This window comes from Nannospalax galili, unplaced genomic scaffold (assembly GCF_000622305.1).
Source record: "Nannospalax galili isolate Female #2095 unplaced genomic scaffold, S.galili_v1.0 scaffold264, whole genome shotgun sequence".
In the NCBI taxonomy this organism is placed as follows: Eukaryota; Metazoa; Chordata; class Mammalia; order Rodentia; family Spalacidae; genus Nannospalax; species Nannospalax galili.
In genome coordinates this window covers 562760-570703 of record NW_008352391.1, presented here as the reverse complement: position 1 = coordinate 570703, position 7944 = coordinate 562760, and the positions used below count along the sequence as shown (strand labels likewise).

The following is a 7944-nucleotide window of genomic DNA, read 5'->3' as shown; positions in this document are numbered from 1 at the left end:
GTATTTTTTATAAGTACGAAGAGAAAGCAGGTTGAGTTGGTGATAAACCCAAAATCTGCAATGACTGTTAAGAATTATCATGGTGATACAAGTCTGTGATTCAAGATGCTCAGAAGATTGAAACAAGATCAAAAGTTCAAGGCCCATCAGGGCTACAGAGTGAGTTCAAGGCTAGCCTATGTAGTTTAGCAAGATTCTATAGCAAACTAAAGGGTTTTAAAAAAAAAGAGCTGGGGATAGGGCATAGTAGTAGAGCACTTGCTTAGTGTGCATAAGACTGGTTCAATCCCCTGTATTTCAAAAGAGAAAGAGGAAGAAGATGAGGAGAAGGAGAAGGAGAAGGGGAAAGGAAAGGAGGAAAAGGGGGGAGGAGGAGGAAGAGGAGGAAGATCTCAGTATAACTGCGCTACCTAAGAAATATGGATATCCCCCATTACCAAAGTTAATGAGAAACAACTTTATTCAAAGCAAATGACTCTGAAGAAGTTTGTTAGTTAACAATCTGCCTACAGGCTTTCTACTCTTCCTTAGCTATTAAAGAGCAGTTATCCATGATTTGAAAAGTTCTTCCAGCACACACAAGGGACCTACACTGGGAATTACCACACTCCATGGAAATATTACTGTGACCACCTGGATAACCTTAGGCCCACTAAATTGATGGTTGCCATCATGTACTTAAGTTCTTCCCAGGGGCTCAGAGAAAGAGAGTTAATTTTAATTTTTATTCCACAAATGTCCTTGGTGGAAATAATAACAGCCTCTTGCTACAACTAGCTCATGTTTAACTGACAGGTCTGGGCCTGACTGACGACTGATTGAGGGATCCCCGAAGATTTCCAGTCTCTAAGTACTCAACTGGAACTAAACTTCAATATATCTCTTAAACCAGAAGTCTTAAAATCTAAGCATATGCACATGCAAAATATTTTACATAAATGCTATAGCTTCATTAATATTAATCCCAATGGGAAAGATCTCAATCTCCTTCAACTGATGGATGGAGGACAGTCAAGCTGTTGCAAAGCCGTGCAAAGGAAATACTCAGCAATGTGAAAGGAACCAAGGTTGATGCACAGATTGATGTCAAGTGCACTGTGCTAAGTGAAAAGGGCTAGACGTAGAAGTCTGCACACTGTAAGACAACCCAGAAAAAACAGAAACCCCGCCAGGGCCAAACAGCAGCACAGACTGGGTTAAGGATTCTAGCAGTTAGAGTAAAACAGCTGCAAACCTGGACCTAAAAAGGCGCAGGGACTGTTGGAAGGGGGTGGGACTGTTTTATTTTGTGATTGTGGCAAGGATCATGCAAGAATATAGTTGCTAAAACATAAAGATCTATACACTAAGAAGCATGAATTTTAGTGTATGTGAATTAATAAGCCTTACTAAAAAGAATTCTTATTTTGTAAAATAAAGAAAAAATTCCAAATGACTGAAACGATATAATTACCTGCAACTCCTACAAATATTCAGGTAGCTGTTTTCAATTGAGAATGATTAAACTGATGATTGACCGTGGGTCAGGGTTGGGCTGTATCACCCAGCAGGGTAAGCACTTAGAGGAACAGCAGTTCAAACTTAATCTCTAAAACTCATAATGGTATAGATTGGGCTGGCAATAGTTAGAAAGGAGAAAACTAAGCAGGTGCTGTGGTGGACATTCTTCAAGGCACTTTTAGGACAAAGGGCAGATATCTGATTGTTCTGAGTGCAAAGGGATATGAGGAGCTTCTAGCCCCTAAGTGTTCCATGTTCCCCTCAATGACCTTTCTAGAACTTTCTAAGGCAGAGATTGTCATCCCTATGTATAGGTAATAGGGTGATGTTGGGGGATGTGACCTGACCAGATCGCAGCAAATATTGGACTCTATAATTGGGAGGTAAGCCTTTTGATGTTGCCCTTGTTAGTCTGTTCATGGTATTTAAATGACATGGAAGCTCCTCATCCCTCAGTTGAGACTGTGGCCAAGATGCAATGACAGTTAGAGACAGATGAAGCTCTTCTCTCCCTGCAAAGATGAACACTGGGGTAAAGTTCTGAAAAAGAAACCGAGCAGCTGGCAGGGGTTTTTTCCAGAGCAGTTGGGCTAGGTGAGATAAAACCAAGCATCTAATTCACAGTGGGGTGCTTCAGAAAGGCATTGGAGTGTGTGGATCACACCATGAGATTACCTAGCTATTGGGAGTTTTTAGATGAATTGCTGACTCTTCTCAAGTGTGCTGGGCATTCAGAAGTGTTTGAACAGCACACTCCTAAGTGAGAAAGTGAAGGCACATAAAAGTTGGGCATCTATACCAGTACCTCTAGATCTCACAGAATTCTGCTGCTAGAAATGAAATCACTAGATTCTCCCACATGAAAGAATGAGCAGTTAATCAAAATGTCACGTACATCCTCCCGGTACCACAGACCCCACTGCTCAAGAGGCATAGGTCATGTAATGTTTTGGGTTGGCATAGGAACAGTCTTGGAAATTTTCAGACCAGCAGGGTCAGAACGTCAGGAAGTTTACAGCAGGGAAATTCTCGCAGTGATGGCTGATAAGTGACATATCCTGGCTAGACTCTCTCTTCTCTTTATGGCATACTGCCTGAGAGTCCTGTGTGGTTCTGGGATAGTTACACAAAACATATTGCATCTTCACAACACTGCCCTGCTTGAACACTTTCCAATGTTCCACAGTGCCTGCAGGGCGAAACTGAGGCCTGGGAATACGGAATGCAGAGTTAGTGAATGTAGAGGGAGTGACATATCCTGGCTAGACTCTCTCTTCTCTTTATGGCATACTGCCTGAGAGTCCTGTGTGGTTCTGGGATAGTTACACAAAACATATTGCATCTTCACAACACTGCCCTGCTTGAACACTTTCCAATGTTCCACAGTGCCCGCAGGGTGAAACTGAGGCCTGGGAATACGGAATGCAGAGTTAGTGAATGTAGAGGGAACAAGAGGAAGTGGAGCACATGCCGTGTGTATTCGCATTACAGAGCATGCTCAGTTCCCCTTCTTAGTTAGGCCATGTGTCAGAGAGAGAGAAAGGTCAGAAATGGCATCTGCCCCATGGCTTCCCTATAATCTGACAATTGTATCTCATCCACCCTCACACACTTGCTTTTTTGTACAAACCTCAACTTTCCTCATCACTCACTGGCAAAAGGTTCCCATCTTTGGTACAAATCAGCTCTACAGTATTTAAAATCACAATTAATTCTACAGAAATGACAGGCCATTATTGAACTTAGCATATCTGAAACTGCTTCATTTGAAGTGGCTCAATCAAGAAATCTTTATTGAGTATATTACCTGGGTCCAGGCTCTGTGTAAAGCAGGAAGGCGCCTCTGTGACTACGCTCTGGAGCCTGGCCTTTAAGTCTTTGCAGTTAATTTGGGAAGCAAACGCATACACAAGTAACCCCAAGGCTGTGTCATGTAAGCTAACACAGGGTACCATGTCATTGTGACACAGGTGGGCGTGAGGAAATCAGCCCCAGCAGCTGGAAGGTGCTCTGGCCGGGGAAGGTATTTCCAGAAAAATGGTGCTTCCACTTAGCCTTCAAGGTGAGCAGAGACAGAGAGACATCTCTTACACTATCCACAGGATGTCATTCAAAGGAATGTATAGCTAGAAGTCTCTTTGGGACAATTTTACTCTGGAGAATTCTGAACCGGAAGAGGATGGGCTCTTCTGTCTAGAAGGCTAACAGTTGAGTTTTTGCCGGAAAATACACATCTTCCTCCACTGTACTGATTTGTCATCTTGGTCTTATCAAGCTAATAGCATTTATTCTTTTGTTCTCTTTTCCCAGGTCATAGATGTATTCAGATCTAAATTCCCAAGGGTAAATAAAAGGAAAATATCCCTCATTTCTGTGATTTCAAGCAGTCTGGAAAAAGATTTAGACTGTAAGTGAGTAACAATTAACAATATCTTCCCATCTGATTGGCAGATCATATGGCATTTGCTCTTCGGAGTTAATTTAGCTTTCAAGTAAGGTTATCGTGCACATTTTCCAGGGTCCCCTGATATAAATAGACTAAGCAGTAAAGAGGAAACCAAAGCAAGTGTGCATTTGTCTGGAACAGGGTGACAACTATGGAGAGTGAAGAAAGACAGAGAAATACACAAAAACAACAATTAATTGAAAGCTTTAGGACATAGCCAGTCACTACAATATCATCGTCAGACCAACTAGCTGGTCCTAAATTATCATGCTAGAAATTCAAGTCAAGGCCATGCAGAACCAATAGGTTCTGACAAAGGGTAGAGGTATTGATCACTCCTAACTTATTTTGCAAGTCAGGGTAGGCTTAGAAAAGTTGGTTCATAAAGAAAAAGAAAAAAAGAACATCCTTGTTTTTAGCAAATGGTGAAAAACAGGTCCAGTTCCAAGGTTGCCTAGAGCAAATGCTTTGCCAGGGGAAAACTGAGGTGACACACATACAGATTTCAGTCTAACTTTTTTTTTTTTTTTTTTTTTTTTTTTTTTTTTTTTTTGGTAGAGGTATAGAAAAACCTCTATTTTTATTTGTAACTCTAAATTTACAATATGCCTTTTATGATGCACTGGACCAAGACTCTGCCAATTTTGTAGAACCGAGGGTCCTGGGACACCCCTAACCTGGGAAAATCACAGTAGTTGCTCACACTACAGAGGAACAAATTCCAAAATATTTTCACTCAGTGGGGTTCTGGGACAGGGAAGTTGTTTGTATAGCGGTCATAGAATTCCTCCCACTCAGCCATTGGCTCAATTTGAGTTGTGTCTTTAACCTACGTGTGATGTGGGAGGGGGCAAAAAGAGCAATCCTTTTTCTTCCTGCATAAGATTTCCAGGCCCAGAGGCAGATACAGCTGGTCAAGTCCTCAGTACATAACATTGCATTCACCTGTCAGTGTTGAGCTGGGTGCAGAAACACAGGGGATTTATGATCATCATCTGCCTCACAGGGGGACTGATAGAGGCCAGAAACCTGTGAGGTTTACAAATCATTTAATCCTACTTTAGACCAACTGCATCAAGATCTTTGGGGTTGGAGCCCAGGAATCTGTTTAATACATTCTCCTAGTGATTTGACTGCATGCTTGTTGTGGTTAAACAATGAAACATGCCTCCTATAGGCAAATGCTATTTAAGCACTTGGTCTCCAGTTGCTGGCACTGTTTGGGGAGGCTATAGAACTTTGAGGTCATGAAGCCTTGCTGGAGGAAGTGCATCACTTGGTAGGTGTGCTTGGAGTGTTTATAGACTCACTTCCAGTTTGCTGTCCGCTTCCTGTAGGTGGTTGAAATGCGATCTCTCAGATTTCTCTTCTTGCCTCCTGTTGCCATGCCTCCCTGCCGTGATGGATTCTTATCCTTCTGGAACTATTAGCAAAAATAAATTCTTTCTTCAATAAGTTTCCTTGGGTCCTGGTATTTTATCACAGTGACCAAAAAGTAACTAATATAATGCTCATATTTGGAATAGCCATCCTAGGAACAGACCCAGAAAGTTCAGATGTGTTAGGTTTCCCTGATATACCTCCAACAAGGAAGGAGGGCAAAGTCAGAATTCAGTATATAAGTTTAAAGTATTTTACTGAAATTTGAACAATAGTTGATCATCATTTTCTTACCCCACTGATACATACCCATAAGAGCATTAGCCTAATAACCATTAGGTTAAACTCTGGTCCAGATCAATGTGTTTTCATTCCCCACATCTCCAAAAGCATCCAGGAGGCAACTCCAGTCTGAACTGGGGATAAAGCAAACACTGTGTTAACCGGAAGGGGTGTCAGCACGCACTGATCCATGCTATAACTAGATCCATGCTATAATTTTTGTCTGAGGTCAGAAATTAAGTCATCCTTCAGAATGAAAACACCAGTGGATTCTGAAGGATATGGCCCAATGTTACTTCTCCCCTCCTCTCTCCCTTTCCCACATCCCACCCTCACACACCTTTCCCTTTCCCTAGAGAAGCAGAAGTGACACCCAAGAAGAGAGCAGTGTCTTCAGGTGACATCCCTCCGACAGGCCCCTTGGTCTCTGCTTTCTCAGATGAACCCGGTTCAAGGTTGCCCAGCAGCCTGACTTTCAGGTCTTTAGAAACAGTGATGGATTCATTTAGAACCAGGGCCTACTGAGCTGGGAGCTCAGGTGCTACAGAAATGGCAGGTGGTTGGCGCTGACTTGACAGCAATTAAATGTACAAATCTTTGATTAGGCTCCCAGGCATGGAGTCATTAGCAACCCTGAAGGGACCAGCTTGCTTTCCATCGCCTCATTAGCTGTTCCACTGGTGTTACTTTAAAAAGCAGAGGGCGGGGGATGGGGGTGAAGAAAGCCTCTCCAATACAGAATAAGGGGAGTTGAGTGACAAAGCGGGGTAGAGGGGAAGAAGCCAGTGTAAGCACTTCCAGCTGAACAAACAGGCCGCTGCGTTTTCTGCAGTGTGGACCCTGACAGGAGCATGCATGCCTGCTGGACTGTGAAACAGGCCCATACCTGCCTGATTCATTGGCCAAAAAGGCCTTTCCTTCTTTTTACAGTCTGCCTTTTTGAAAGCCTTGGTTGACTCAGCAAGGGCAGCCAAAGCCTCAGTTTGCAGGGGGCTTGCCTCAGGGACTCAAAGTCTGTGCAGTCTCAAACCAGTACAAAGCTAGTGCACATCTCTGCACCTTTCAGATTGACAACAGGGTCTAGGGTCAGAATTCCACCTCGGGCTTTATGGAATCTGTGTCAGTGTTCTACATACCCCAGCTCCCTCCACCATCCCCACTCATACCTGTTTTGTAGGTTTGCTGGGTGCTATTGGAGCGTAAGAGTTCAGGAAAACAACTATGCACATTAAGTAATCTTCCCAACAGGGAGCTTTAAAACAAAGGGAACAGTGTCTCTCAACCTTCATGCACAATCGTGTGTGGTCATTGATTTGATATGAACATAATTCACTGCATAATTTATTTGTATTGTGCTCAATCTCCCAGTCCTTGGATTAATATTTGCACAACTCTATAAATGTTCATCGATCACCTATTATAACCCAAATGTTAATTTGCTGTGAGAAAGCTATGATGAAGGACAGTCTCCATTTTTTAATTTAGACTCATAAAAAACCATCAGACAAGCCTTTCCTGGCTAATTTATTCAACAAACAGCTGTCACAGTCGTACTTAAAGTATTGTTCTTATCAATAAAATTACAAAGATGACATAGTATAGAAATTATGCTGGCATATGATCCAATAGGCATTTTATGTGTATAAACTCATTTAATCCCCTCAGGGACTCTCTAAGATAGGTCCCATTATTATCTCCACTTTAGAAATAAGGAAGCTGAAACACAGTGAGGTTAAGTAACTTACCCACAGTCACACTTACTAGTAAGTAGCAGGGCTGAGATTTGAGCTGAATGCTGGCCACAATGGTCTCTTCCTTCAAGGTAAATCAAAACCAATCATTTCAGCAGAGACCAATGAGCACCTATTAAAAATGGGGCTGCTAAGAGCTGGGTGTGGTGGTGAATACCTTTAACCCAGAACTCAGGAGGCAGAGGCAGGCAGATCTCTGTGAGATCAACGCCAGCTTGATCTACATAGTAAGTTCCAGACCAGCTGGGGCTACAGGGAGACCCTGCCTCAAACAACCAACAAACAACAAAAAAGGGGGGCTGGCAAGGTAGCACAGTGGCTAAAGGTCCTGATGACCTGAATTTGACCCTCAGAACCCACATAAAGATGAAAGGAAAGAACTAAGTCTAAGAGGTTGTCCTCTGACCTCCAACACATACCATGGCACTCACATATGCACCCACAAACCCACACAATAATAATAGGTAACTTTTAAAAATATGATAAAATGCATGATTTGGGGCTGAGGACATGCTTGGTGAAAGTATTTGTCATGGAAGCACGAAGACCTGAGTTCAGGTCCCCCCAGTACCTTTATAAAATGGC

At 42.6% G+C, this 7944-nt stretch overlaps 1 long non-coding RNA gene across 1 annotated transcript; it reads right to left on the bottom strand.

Annotated features, from left to right (window-relative positions):
• Positions 1–3320: 3320 nt before the first annotated feature.
• LOC115067039 lies at positions 3321–6649 on the bottom strand. The gene is made up of 4 exons (XR_003846475.1): positions 6495–6649; positions 5636–5742; positions 5257–5369; positions 3321–3829 (listed from the first exon to the last, which is right to left on the bottom strand). It is a non-coding gene; the product is annotated as an uncharacterized LOC115067039 (long non-coding RNA).
• Positions 6650–7944: the final 1295 nt, after the last annotated feature.